At 32.3% G+C, this 15,935-nt stretch overlaps 1 long non-coding RNA gene across 1 annotated transcript in view; it reads left to right on the top strand.

Moving 5' to 3' along the window:
• The window catches only part of LOC145288112 (uncharacterized), a 483,797-nt gene extending 479,659 nt beyond the window's left edge, over nucleotides 1-4,138 (top strand). The window contains exon 3 of the long non-coding RNA XR_013869266.1: nucleotides 3,884-4,138. This is a non-coding gene — a long non-coding RNA (uncharacterized LOC145288112). The remainder of the gene's footprint in view (nucleotides 1-3,883) is intronic.
• Nucleotides 4,139-15,935: the final 11,797 nt, after the last annotated feature.

The raw sequence follows: 15,935 nt of genomic DNA, 5'->3' as shown, positions 1-15,935 counted from the left end.
GGCAAGAAGTTTTGGGTACATATATATATATATATATATATATATATATATATATATATATATATATATATATATATATATATATATATATATACACACACACATATATATATATATATATATATATATATATATATTCAGAAAGATATCGTTAAATAGCACGTAGTGTTTTTGCTTAATGATCCTTTGTTGTAATTTTTCCATTTTTCGAATTCTTAATCTTATGTTTAGGTTGAATTCTTGCAGGAAAGTTCCGTAATCGTTTTTATCTATCTGATTTTTTGCAAGTACTTTAAACTGATTTGCTTCAGTCGTCTTCAGTCAGTTTTTGGTTACTATTTTGTTTACTGCTTTGTATAAAATCGAGATTCTTTAAATGCTTCAGTTCAAATTACATTTCTATTAAATGAAATTGTGATGCGCCTAGTGTGTAAAGAAAAACGTTTTAAGAAGTGGCTTAAACTATGAATGCAGTGGAAAAATATTTTCCTGATATAATCCGAGTTAAACTTAAATTTAATATAAATAAAGATATTTATATATTAATTATGCAAAATATGCTTCGAACTAAAAGAAACCACCAGTTTACATGTAATTCAAATATTAACGTTAACTTCAACATTCATAATCGCGCCAGCTTTCCATCTAATCTGAATAAATCAACCCCTAGAAAAAGAATGATAAAGAAATATATTTGGGTAAACCCCCCCATTCAGCTCTAATGTATAAACTAATATCCCCAAGGAGTTTTTCAATATTGTTAAAACATATTTTAAGTAATCATATAGGTGTAGCACTTTGTTTAATAAAAATATCATTAAAATAGTTTAATCTACAATGCCTAATTTAGCCTAGACTGTTATAACATCTAATAACAAGAAAATTAAAGACGCACAGGCAATGCCTTTCCCCTACCTAAGGAAAGCGACTAAACTGCAAACATAAAAAAATGAATGCTCTCTGGCAAATAAGTGTATCCATAAAAATGTGGTTTATTCATGTACTATTACTGAGCTACCATCTAGATCCTCCCAAACCAGCACTATTAATATTTGACAATTGCTCCCGTAATTCAAATAATAATGAACTTGATCACCCCTCCCTTCCAACGAGCTTACCAAATGACAACACTAACAATAGGTATTGCAATATTCCTTCGCAGGCAATTCCCATACAATAACATTGACAACCAATTCCGCAACAATATTCCAAACAACGCAACCTGCTCTCACCCTCAACATAACAACATTGGAACAATAAATACCAGTAATAATAGCTACAGTGTACCAAAAAAATACATGTATATTGTTTCCACGTCCACTTTAATAAAGCTGGAAATATCCAATAATGCATCACCTTTTAATGACAACAACTAGGGAAACTTTTGTACTACTTTCATAAAAACTTACTTCTAAACATATTCGTTTCTCAATTAAGTCGGATATGATATGTTAATCCAAATCATATACCCCCAGTTCAATATTGTGTAACCTAGGCTTATCCGAGGCAGTTAGAATAATAACATCACCTGAATCTTAGAATATTATTAATGCAAAGCGTGAGCTAATTTTCCAATAAAATAAAAGCAATATGTAAACCTTCATCGTCGGTTTAATTATAAAATGTGATTTCAGATTTAATTTTAGAGAAATAAGGATCAGGCTAAGCGGAAAAAAATCAGCCCATAAAAGCTCGCATTACTAGGACCGGAAATTGTCTAGACAGAATGCAACATATCTTATTATAAAGTGTTAAATTCGATGTCATCATTAAAAAGGTGGAGGAGTGAGGATTATAAAGTTTTAAGGCTGAATCTTTGCTTATTAGTAATTATAAGGCTTTCGAAGAGTCATGGTGTCAATGATGATGATGATAAAGATGACAAAATAATAATAATAATAATAATAATAATAATAATAACAACAAATTAATAATAATGCAAAGTAATGCTGATAATAGTATAGTCCATGATCATGTGTAATAATAATAATAATAATAATAATAATAATAATAATAATAATAATAATAATAATAATAAAACCACTAATAATCACAAGTATCTTAGTAATGATATTAAAATATTAATTAATAATGATAAAAACATGGTAATAAAGATGGCGATAATAATAATATTTATAAAGATACTACTAAAAAATTATTAATAGAAATAAACATAATGGCAGCAACAGTGATAGTAACAGGAATGATGATGTCAATCACATACCCATAATGATGAAAGGTATATATATATATATATATATATATATATATATATATATATATATATATATATATATATATATATATATATATATAACAGTAATACAACAAAGTGTGGTTTGTTCTATACACATCTTTCACCATTATAAACAAATCATCTGTGTAGATTTCCGAGCAACTTACTTGTTTTAGCGGAACCTTATACGTCGAAATCGACGGGAGAGTCCATCATTTGGTTTGGATCTATATGAATTATTTTGTTTTCAACTAGGATTCTTCTAAATTTGGAATGTTGGCAATCATGTTGTTTTAGGTTTTTGCAAATCGAGCTTATATCTGAAATTTGTAGGCTTAATTACAATCTCGGAGAATGCATGTCAACAAGAGAAACACTCATAACTACATTGGACACAAGACTAACACATTATTCAGACGATTACCTATACACCTTTCTGATATATTTTTAAATGCTTTGCTTATTTATATTAAAAAAATCCACATATAATAATCAAATCACATATATTGCTTATTTATATTTAAAAAAATCCACATATAATAATCAATTATTAAGAAATATACACTTGTCGAGTTAATTGGAAAATTACAATTAAGCATCAAAGATAAAAAAAACAGTTAGATCGTACAGAAAATGATATAATTGAATCGAATTAATAATGCAAAAGAGGTTTTTTGTGTAATGAGCTGAAAGTTTAATAGAATAAGATAAAATAGTAAACTTACGCTTTCCGCCATTGAATTATTAATAATAAATTGAAAGCCGTCTAAAGACGTTTTACAATAAAATTGAAAGTTAAAAGAAATCAATTATGCCAATGAATTGAACGTAGAGAAAGTCTAGACTAAAAGCGAACTTCTGCTCCAATTATTTTCATATTAGTCTTGAAAGTATATTCTGATTAAAACAGTAAAACTAGTTGTTTTGCTTTATGGCATATCCATCCTGTTTATTTGTTGCAGAATCCGGGTCTTTTAGTACAAAAAATGTATGCACCAAGCTCTTTATATATGCAAATGTTTATTTATACTGTTTGGTTTAGTTGTTTTATAGATGAGAATTGTTTTCCGTTTTGTTTTTCTTTTGTTTTGTTTTTTTGGTGTGGTGGTACAGAATTTAGTTTTGCAATGGGAAACGAAAAAAGACAGTAGCAGAATCATTTGGTTCATCTTAAATCAGGAAGTTGGTACATAAAGAGTTTGATCTGGTATCAACACAGCTGTAAGAATTGGTAGATCTTTCTATTCTCCAAACATGATAAAAATTAGAGAAGCTTGATCATTACAACTCTTTTTCTCGGCGTGCATTAATTAAACTCAATAAAATATAGCTACTTGAAACTAGCAACATTTATATCGAATTCATCATGATTTGTTTAGCATTTTTTTTTAATATATTCTGACATGAAAACGCATATAAAAATGTACTTAATAATATATAAACAACCTGTATATATGGCGCTCTTGCTATGATACGTTACTAGATTTCTAGTGTTTGGGAGTCCAATAAAAATGGCAATTACTTTTTCGGAGAAGATACATATTTATTAAACCCAATGACATTTACAAAAAAAAGATTAACAAATTTCATAAAGACTGTTATATTAACTACACAATATAACTTAATCTTGTTTTTCTATTCTTCTAGATTGGCTCCAGTTTTTGCTGATAAACCGTAAGACGGTGATATACATTTTATTGGGCGCAAGTGATATAAAGAAAAAGAGAGCTACCAATCATTTCAAGGCAATCGAGATTGAATTTGAGCGTAACCTGGCAACACGGTAGGTGAAATAAAGAAACGGAGAGAGAAATGTCCTGATATGAAGGTTAATAGAAATAGCGCGTTCATCTCTCGGGAAAACAGGAAGAAGATTTGAAACATGAATATCGATACATCACCTTAAAAAAAGATGATAATGAAATGAAAACTTTAACGTAAACTTTACAAAGAATGAAATGTACTAGCGGATTTACCTAGCGTTTCAATAGTATTTATTTAAAATTTTGAACTAATATATATATATATATATATATATATATATATATATATATATATATATATATATATATAATCATAACAAACTCGCTATATAAAGGATAACATTAGCAATGGATCTATTTATGAAATATTCTTTTGTTACCGAGAGAGATCGTTTCAGATTAGAGATACTTAAAATATACATACTTGTCCAGTTTTATTTGAATAATTGATAGCAGCTATCTTGAATACATAATCGGCTTAATCGTTTCTACTGTTTAATAAACAAAGTATATCGATATAGATAACTGTGAAATATTCTTTTTATCTATTTAACTTTGTTTATATAAATACAGCTTAGACGCATTTCATTCAAATTATATGCCCACATTTAGTCATGATTTATCTCTATATTCATACGTTTATTATCTTCGACAGTTATTATCGTGAACATCCATTAAAATAAAAAGCGAATATTCAAAATCTCACCAACCGTTGTTATACTGAATCACTTAGAATAAAAATGGTATATTCTAAAATGTCTTATAAACAATTGTTTTTAATAGATAAGATAGTTATCGCCAGCTAGTGTCTGGTCGGTGCAAATCATAATATGTATAAGTTAATTATCGGCGGCCAGTGTTTGGTCAGCAAAGATGGCAACAAGGATGATACTAATAATTTAGTTATCGCCAGCCATTATGTAGTAAGTGGAGATCACAATATTAATAAGTCAGTGTCTGCATTAATATGTTTTATTTTTAAATAAGAAATAAGGTGCTTGCACAGAAATAGACTGTTGCCCAGTTAGGAAAACAAATAAAATATTAATTGTGACGTACATAATAGTTGATAAAACGGAAATTCACGTAAAATCATCGAATAGTATGACTTTTAAATAAGAAATAAGGTACTTCTACAATATAGTATGCATATGACAAAACAAACTCTTATACAATTATCCATGTGAGAAACAGTCAGTATGTAGATGTAAGCCACACAATTGTAATGATTCCCCCTGTGATTTTTTATGGTGATTGCAAATGACAATCAAATTATGGTTTGCAATCTCTTAAATTGAAATTGCGTATCCGATGGAATCATAGAAATACGTGGAATGAGAATATCTTTAACTTTGAAAAACTTTGCCAAGAGTGTTGCTTCTATGATGTTGTTCATTATTTATTTTACTGCAAGTCCCGTGTCATTGCAAAGCTTGGGCTAGTTGATATTTCACAATATGATAATTGATACGCCAATTTTCAATTGCAGTAGTATTGGATAATTAACCGCTTTGTCTGTTTCCGCAATAGTGTCGACCGACTTGTATGCGACTACCCCATTTGGAATTTTAAGCTAGGTAATATCGTTAAGTTCATGGAATCTTTGTTTTTACCTGCACAAATAGCTCGTTCACTTAGCCAACTGGAATTCTTCTAATTAATTTGAATATATGAAAAAAAATGTTTTCCTATTCTTCTTTTAATGTAACTAAATTACAGAAGTTATGAATTCAGATCGGCCGGAACTTTTCCGATTTCCAACAATTGATGCGAAAATATCTTTGCTGATCGATCGTTCTGCAGTTGGACACGTATCTTTCAGGTTAGGGTTAATGTCTTCATATGGTACCAAAAAGTAGAGTATTTGAGGCAAGCATTAATTTCGTTACAGGTAACGTTTGTCTGAAATCTCCTGCAAACAATATTACTGCATCCCCGAATGATGGGCATTGCCACGCAAATCAAGCAAGGATCGATCAAGAGTGCCAAGTGATCTTTGTGTTCCATTGTGCATTCATCCCAAACAAAAGTTTGCATTTTTGCAATATCTATTCCCATATTTGATGTTTTGGAGATATTGCACATGATAGTTTAAATGAATTAAATGTTTGATGCTAATTTCAAAGCAGAATAAGCAGTTCATCCACATGATAGTAAAGTCGCTGCTATTCCGATGAAGAAAGCGCAAAGTTTATATCATTTTGTGATCGAATGGCTGCCAAAATCAATTTCTTTTGGAACATTTTACCAGTTACCAATTCTAATTAGCAGTAATTTAAAAAATTCTATTCTAACTGTAAGTAATTTAGGTGGCTAAAAAGGATTTATCCATGTTTTGACAATACTTTATTCACTGTAATTAATTTAGGTAACTAAAGACGGATGTGATCATATTTTGACAATGCCTTATTCACAAAAAGTAATTAAGTTGACAAAAATAGGATTTATTACATGTAAGTAATGTAGGTGACTAAAATAGACTTTATCCATGTATTAGTAATGTCTTAATCACTGTAAGTAATTTAAGTCACTAAAATAGAATTCATTCCTGTTTAGACAATTCCTTATTTACTTGAAAGACTAAAAAAGATTTATCCATGTTTTGACAATACCTAATTCACTGTAATTAACTTACGCGACTAAAATAGGATTTATCAATGTTTCCTGAATGCCCTATTGACTGTAAGTAATTCATGTGATAATGAGCGGGATAAGAAGGGGTAGATACAAAGTACTGCAATGTTTATGATTATTTACCTAAACTGGTATTTCGTACTCTTCATTTTCTGATACTTTCTCACTCTTTTGAAGTTCTAATTTATCATTTATTGACTAAGTGTATGCTTAAATATCAGGCCTATGCTTGTAAATATATGGTTCCTTATGTATGATACTGCAATAACTGGAACATTTATTTTCTAAATATCAGTTTAAAAGGCTGGTTACTTTGCCTCCAACATTACTGCTTATGTCTGTCTTGCATGAGAAACATAAATTCTCATAATTCTGAATCCTACCCTAATTCCTGCATATCCTAATGTATGCTTATACGGTATTCTTGTATGTTAGGTCATTTCTTTTGTTCCAAATGGACAAAAACCAATTGCAATTCTCCACAAACTGCTGTAAAATCATATACATCGCACTTTGCACATCCCGTGGGTGAGGGAAATTCATTCGAATATTCAAAATGATAAATTCTCATACTAAAAGTTGTTTCTCATTTTTTTAGGTAATATTTAATTCTTTCCAGTGCTATGATAATATATTTAATTGTTATTTAAGTGTTCATTGAAATTGAAAATACCGCTGAATCAGCTTCAGAGATTAAAACGGCATAAATTGTTGTTTTATCTGGTGAAAGATATTCTCTGGAAGAAATTGCCAGGGAGATGGAATGTCCAGGAAGCGAAATCAAACAACGATTAAAGGTAAAAGAAACAAACTCTATGAAAAACAAAAAAAGAGCAAGGCTGTAAAAAAGTTTACAACCGCCAGGGAAGACAGATCTTACAAAAGAGCATCCCCTGCAGAAAGGGAAAAAAAAGCTTTTCAGAGCTTGCTGCTAGACTTAGACAGGATGCAAACAAAAACATATCTGGAGAAGATCGGAGGTTACATCGACCGAAACGTTGCGAAAATCACATTCAATGTGACTATTTGACCAAGATAGTTACTCACAAGATCTTTGCGGTATGTTTGAAGCACAAAATTCTTACTATGCCCTAAATAAGTTGCAGATTTCTGAAAGATCTTCTTAGAATTACATGATGCCATTCATTCTGCTATGGATAACTTTTAGATTAAAAAATCACCTTATCATCATGGACCCACCCCAAACCTAACTGCTTAGACGGTATTTTTGTTGAAGTGTTATATTTAGCCAAACATATTTCGTTGTCTTCCTTTCAAATATGTAAAATTTAGTTTTCTCTGACCTCATTACTTTACCAAAACTGCATGCATTTCATTTCATAAGTTTCAATAAACTGGCATAGGATAATTTGGCATAGAGTAAGTTGAAATAAATTTTGATATAAAATGGAGTCAAGCATGAGTTTTCCTCATACAACTAAATCAACTTTACGAAGTATTACTAATCAAATATCAGGCAAAGTGGCGAACATAAACTACAGTTAGAACAAAAACTAACATGCATTTAATACATATGCATGTCATTGTATATATGGTTGGTGTTCTATATTGTTTTTAATTTCTGAGAATGCATTCAAGGTTTATTCAAATTCTACTAAGTAACCGGACGCATTTATTGCACTAACGCTATTACAGGGATCTAGAAGTAAATGTAGACCTATACGAAATTTAGACACTTAACATTGACTTCATTAGCTGAGTCGACACTAAGTAGGTTTAATGTGGTACTCGCAAATGTATTATATAAACGAAGATGTGATTTGTGAACTGCACAACAAACACCTTCTTCCAAATAGTTATACACTTGAACACGAATCTATGGTTACGTAACTACAAGTGTAATTCTATTAAATTTTTAAGAAAACTTAATACGTGGATTTGTTAATTTTCTGGATTTATTTTGTTTATTTGTACAATATGTTCAATCCGAAGAAATATTGCATTTTCTAATCTAGATGTTTCAATTTAGATTTACTAGATTATATGGAATATAATCTTTCCGGTTTTGTATTTCTTATCGTTATTGATCCAGTGATATATGCCAATGTCTTGTGCATAAAAGCTTTTCGGATCTTTCATTCAATAGTGTTATTGTATGGTGTGCCTGGATCAGATTTCCCCTTGTGCATCGATAGGATTAGTTTGATGATTTCTTCTTCTCTTTCTTGTGGGATAATGTTAGAGATATCTATGTACTTTTTTCTCGGGTTAAGTTTCTTATAAGGAAAGTGACAATGATTTTACTTTAAAATTTTATAATCCAACAATAATTTATGCATATCAATATTAGTTAATGTGTTTTGAGACGAAATCAACAAGTAGTTTATGTGGCACGTTTTTTTTTAATATGTTTTTCTTTTTTATTTCCATGTTTTTTGTTCGGGAAGAATACACAATAATTGAACTTTCTCTTATTTGTCTGAGAAAAATGTAGAATAACTAATTCCTTAATAATAATGCCTTTACATATATCTATAAAAATCTTTTTCTGCTTCGTTAATTACATTTTCTTTGATCTGTTAGAAGTTCCGTTGGTCTGCTGAGCTTACATTTTAGTCGTCGCAGCGCATATCATTCTACCATTCTGTCAAGTATAAATTTAAAATAGAATTTTCACCAGTAAGTCACGCTTGTTTCATAAACAGCATGTTAGAGTAACTACACGGAAATTCTGCTGCCTATTGGTTCCCATGCATAAGATTATAACAGCAAGATATCTGTCTGTCAGACATAAGTTTGGAAGTGTTTCTAGTTTATCACGCTAATATTGTGAATAAGCTTTTTTTCCATCCATATTAAAACTCTCGCTTCCAATTGTCATGCCAGAACTATGCTTGAAGAACATTATTTTATTCTGAAAATTATTGATGAGGGTTGATTATAAACAATCGTGAATGTTTTAATTTGGCTAGCCCATAGAGTAAATGTGGTATTATGGTGACTGTCATAGTTAAAGTGATGGATAAGTAGAAAAAGAGAAAAATACGGAGTTTTTAAGTACTCATTAAGCTTTTACTCGGTCATGGCTGACCGAACGAAAGTTTGCTACTTCCAGGGATTAACTAAAGTGATCTATTTGAAATTCTATACACATGTCCGAGTTCGACAGAAAAATTCTGATTTCGCCAAGATACATTTGACAAAGACCGGATGCTACATCGACCGAAACGTTGTGAGAATAGCATTCGATATGGAACCGTAGTCCGAAGTAGCCAATGCGAGCAATGTATGTTGATCATTCAAGCCAAACAGAATTTACTGTTGCCTCATTGTTTGAAAATTAAAATATAAGTTTTAATGACCTAATTTGTCTATTATTAGCCTCATGAGTAAGGTGATCTTGAACAAGTTTTAGATTCCTACTCAGATCTTAGTGAGAAGTCGTATGTTTGTCATTGTTCCCTGGGTTTGGCACGCTTAAAGTTTTGACGGCATGGACGAGTGCATCCGCAGACTACAAAAATACCACACCGGAGTCGTACAGCGAGTAAATGCCGAGTTTTTCATGCTAACGTGTCGGATCGTATCGACTGATTGTTCCAGATCGACAAAGTTTTTCGTGGTCGTGTCGGGTCGTATCAACAGAATTGTTCGCATCGTATCCTGTCGTGTCAATGGAGTTGTTCAGTATCGTATCGGGTCGTGTCGACGTAATTGTTTGCGACCGTACCGCGTCGTATCGATGGAAGTATTTAATACCGTGTCCGGTTTCATCTACGATATCTGTCATGTTAAATTGTGTAGGCAGAGTCATTCGGTTTACGTTTGTAGATCAGTTGACTTGACGGTCGTTGGTAGCAATCTATACGTACTTGAGAGATATGTTTCTTTTCTCTTGCAGAGTTACAAAAGTTGGGATAACAGTTTCACTGCGATACACACAAACTTAATAGTAACATCTTTGAGATTTAGGTTTGTAGGTTTACCAAGTAGAGAACAATTATAATTGCACAAATTGAAAATTTAAATGAAGAATTGATTGCGATATTGAAAACATATTCCTCACTATTTATCAAGTCCAAACAAAATTAGTAGTTGATTGATTACGAATCTATGAATGGATTAGAGCGGGGGCGTTGTAATTGATATAATTCAATTACTTAAAGAGGCGGTTCGTTAACATACGTGATTGTTGCACATGAAAAAGCAGCATGCCTGCGGTATTATTTCCATAGATATGAAGTGATCAAAAAGACACTTAATTACAGAATGTTACATTTGTTTAATTGTACTATATAGAAGGACTGATAGTTCTTTATTGTGTATATTGCTAGACTAGATACCATATATTTTAAAGTAGACGAATATAATAAAATTAACAATAAGATGAAACAGATTGGCAACCTATCTCATTCAATAAATTATCGTATGTCATAAAATAGCTAATATTTATTTTTCTTTAATACATAAATATAATGTAATACATATATATATATATATATATATATATATATATATATATATATATATATATATATATATATATAATATTGTAACATGGCCGTTAGACTTATTCTGAGTCGTTACATTTTAACAACCCAAAGACCGACATAAAGATAATAGGACTCCGCATGTTTTTAAGGTAAATAGAAAAATCATTTATTCAAGAAATTTCCAACAATACACTTCATTGTGTTTCAAAATATGACTCACGCGTCGAACATGCCTATCGAGACGCTCTTTCACGCACGTTTTTCTAGTCGCTTACCTTTCGGTTTTTTCCACCGCGCGGTTCATTTTCTCTCTCGCTACCCAAGAGTCAAAACACATCCGATCGCTTTCCTTGCCTGGCCACGTGCTGTCCTTTTTTTCTCTCCTTCTTTTCCCCGTGAGGTCAGCGCCTGCACACTTGTTTCATTTGAATATCGGTAAAACTGCTGCTGCTAATATTTTTGCTAGTCAGCTATCCTACGACTATTGCTGATTTTGTACGTCGACGCTCTCTTACGATAGGAGCGCACCTCTTCATTACAATATAGCATGAATTATTTTACTTAAATACATGAAAATTAAATGTTACCGTGTTTATAGACTAATATATCAAAAACATCTTTCTTGGAAAGGGGTAATATCCAAATTGTTCCAAATAACTGTATGCTAAAACAACGTAATAGTAATTCAGCTGCGTCTAAGTGATCTATACCTGGATCTTTTCTGATATTCCTAAACGATCTCCCTGTTAAAATTGTGCCTGTGATAAGTATATTAACTGATGATACAACGCTATATAATAGAGCTGAGAATGAGTGTACACATATTAAAAGCAATGCCAAAAACCTGTGAATGCGACCTTCGGTCTGTAGTGGAAAGCTGCTACTAAGACAAACTTCTCTCTTCAACAATTATAAGAAACCTTCCGACCACCAATTGCAGTGACTAATATAATCCTACTTAAAATTTATCGATTTAACTTGTTATATATACAAAGGTAACCTGAATAAGAACAAATACATGAAAGTTATTGCCAAGGCGACTATAAAGAAATTGTGTTCTTTCTACCGTGAAAGAAAATTACTCACACATGAGATTATCTCATATACTTACAAGCTCACAATTCGCTCATGAACTGAATATTTTTGTCACATTTGGGGTGTTGCCTCTACCATTACTCTCGCGCTATAAGACAGTGTTCGAAAACGAGTCTCAAATCTTATTGGTCCCGCACTATCAACCAAGCTTCAACTTCTGTCTATTCGCCGAAAAGTTAAATCCATAGGTCTGACTCCCGATTTACCCGAAGCAGCAAAACCATACCATTCATTGCTGAGGTCCCTAGATTCAACAAAGTGTTGTACTATCATGTTTTGATCTCAGACTGCTAGACTTGGGAATTTCCTCCCTGTTGCTTGTTGCTATTGTTGTACTAATATGTAGAAATGTAAATGTAATGCGAGCATACTTCTCGCTGCTCAACTTTATAATTTAAAATAGTAGCCGATTACGTCCATGTGTCGATACGTCTTGTTTATGTGATAGAGAGTAAAAAGGAAAATCCGTCACCATGCTTGTACTCCGTCTAATTTGCTACAAGTATTTCCTTATTTTAATGTGCTTGCGAAAATGTGGCTCATGTTAACTCAAATTATCCAGATTTTCCTAAATAACTGATCCACGTTACATCAAATACTGTGAATGAATGTTTATTCTACATCCGAGTTCGTTTATAAGATTTTAGTAGTTTCAATTCCCAAGAAAATCATATACCACATAAGATTTTAGTAGTTTCAATTCCCAAGAAAATCATATACCACATAAGATTTTAGTAGTTTCAATTCCCAAGAAAATCATATACCACATAAATTATAACTCAGACTATTTTCTGCAATCATTGTTTACTGCACATCTTTCAACAATCTCTTTGGAGATTTCAATGTTCACAAAGTTGAATGACTGGCCCACTCAAATGAGACAGATTATGAAGGTAAGTTCAGTCAAGATTTTCCCTATGTTATGATCTAATGCAGATTGTGTGACAGGATCCCCCGCTCAGGCAGCAACTGACCTCTGGCTTTGTTCGTGATCGTCTCGTCTACTGGATTCTTAGTGTCTCAGCTTCGTGTTGATTTCTGCTGAAAAGCAAAAAAAAAAAAAAAAAAGCTCCGCATGCGCGCCGGAAAGGAAAGACAGACTCGAGTTTTCTACTTACGAAAAAAAAAAGTTAATTTCATGAAAGTTCACGTTTTACATATATACAACGTTCAGTTCGATTACACCAGAAAATAGCAAGGTTTTCCCAAAATCATATTCTTCGTTCTCTCGATGGCAGTCAAGATGAATGAAGGGGGAGGCATCCTCCGGGAACGTGTGTTTCTCTTGAGATTTGGCTTCTATCTGTTTCTTTCGACCCGAATACCTGCTCTTATATTAAGGTCACGGGGTGGGTCTGATGATTCGCTAAAACAATCAAGGCCAGCCACGTCTCTGGGGAAACCCCAGATACATTTTGCTTGTGTGGATTTCAGCAATCTGTCCGCAGTTTCGTAAATCTGGGACCAAAAATGAAATCCTTTTACAGGACCCCAAAGGGTCAAATCCTGTCAATTTTCTCTACTCAGAATCCCAGAACATCTGAGCCAGGGTTCCTCAGGCCAACAAGTACATGATCTCGTTTCTACATTATTTCAGCATGTCCTGTCATTGTTTTAAACAATCAAAATATTTGTCCGTTTTTTTTTTTTACAAAGCACAATAAACTCGCCCCTTTTTATATGTCACCCGCCGCTGTCCATGATTTGATTATCGTTTAACGAGCAATCTACGCATATTTACCTGTTCTTACTCAGAGTTTTAGGGGATTTAAACCTCCCTAGTGTGGAACAGTATCGCTCCTCAAGACGGTTATGTCATAATTGTTCACAAACCGACTCTCTCTCTCTCTCTCTCTCTCTCTCTCTCTCTCTCTCTCTCTCTCTCTCTCTCTCTCTCTGATATTGATAGACACTTTGCAATCCTTCTTTATGTGTTTCTAACTACCTGCCCTAAACTGTGCTCATCTACCATTATGTTTGCGACGGGATCCTCAAAACACACGCGTATCACAATTAATACTACAGCAAAGAGGCAATTCTTGTTTGTTTTTCTTGCTATCCATTTTTCTTTTTGGCGGGCTAATGTTCGAACGTTTTATTCGAGTGTAAAAATATATTTGCCGTAGTCGGGACCGTTTTCGACTTCCATAAGCCGTCCTTAGGCGAGTGATGAATTAAAAATTGCGTTGGCATGATTTTCAGCGAGGCAAACTGGTTCAAGTAATGTCGATGTCCGTGTTATTTTTGGAGACACATTCTCCTATATGTCATTTATAGAATCCAGGGTATTTCTAGCATATATTTATCTAGATTTGTGGATTATTCTGTTCCCAGAGTTCTCTAAGAATTGGTTTCCTCATGTAACAATGCTTTACGATAATACTAGCTTGTAGGTATATATGAATATTCCAGTTACAAGCGCTTTAGACCCATGAATTATTTTAGTTAATCGATTTATGGTGTTTAATGTTTTTCGGGTGTTTAATATATATCGTAAACAAAGCGTACCCACCTTTATCTAGTTTATGCAGCTGGTGGCAAATTCTGTTTTGTTTAATATTAAACGGCGAAGCTTGAAATAGTGTTGGGATGTAACGAGAGGATGGTCTTTATTACTATTAATAGTGTTGGATCATTTTTCCTTAATTTTTATTATTGTGTTTTTTTCTATAATTCTCTCTAGGTTATCAGTACTACTGTAGCAAAGTTTTAGGATATTTTATTAAGGATTTTATGTAGTGCACTATTATGTGGGAAACGTTTATCCATAAGATTGCTTCCATTGTATTTAATGTTGGCAGTTTTGTATCTGCTGTTTTTTAGTGTATTGTTATATATATTCTTGTATCTTTTGAATATTTCCTCATTCGAGGTGTTATAATTTATTCTACGTTCGATTAGTTTAAGCATGAGCTTATTAATAAATAGTAGGTGGTTGGTGCGTGGGTGAATATATGTAGGGTTTGTGTTGTCTTCCACAACGTAAAACACACCCAAATATCTTATAAAGCTAATGTAATTTTGACTCCCGTTTCAATATCATTCATTTTGGTCTGACGAAGTTTTATCCTTTAATTGGAATTCCACTGAAATATATATGGACATATGTAACAAATAACTTTTGTATGATAAACATACTATATGCCAGCTCTGTTCTGTATTAAGCACTCTGTTATAATCACGTGAGCTTAATTGGATATACATCAACACAACTAATCGATACTCCCATTATATATATATATATATATATATATATATATATATATATATATATATATATATATATATATAATATCATTCGCCACGCACCCGACGTACAAAGAACTGATAAAAACACAAAATTAAATTCGTAAGTCTATAAAATTCAACCGTGATTGTCCTTTTGGTTCCCGTGACACACTGTAGAGGGGTGTGGAATCTTTACAGTTCCAATCGTTGCGGTAAAAGAAGATGCTTCCCAACACCCTGAAAAACCTTGTCACTCTGCTCCAAATTTAAAATGGGACAGTTTTCTGAATCTCAGTACATAACAATCAGCATCCTGTGCCATGAGTATATGGCTGGAGTACATGATAAATACAGAAGTTGTAAACACTTCAGCTATACCAACCTATTCAACCTATTGCAATATAGTTTTCGTACTAAGCGATAAACAGCTGTTGTGCTAACCATAATATACCAGAGTATTAGTGAATATATTGATGATGCGTTCTTTTCTACAAAAAAAATAGCTCTTGACATATTTAAAATACT

This window comes from Euprymna scolopes, chromosome 11 (assembly GCF_053919585.1).
Source record: "Euprymna scolopes isolate OS-2025 chromosome 11, ASM5391958v1, whole genome shotgun sequence".
Taxonomy (NCBI): domain Eukaryota; kingdom Metazoa; phylum Mollusca; class Cephalopoda; order Sepiida; family Sepiolidae; genus Euprymna; species Euprymna scolopes.
The sequence above is the reverse complement of the archived record's forward strand: the minus strand, read 5'-3'. Positions and strand labels throughout refer to the sequence as shown.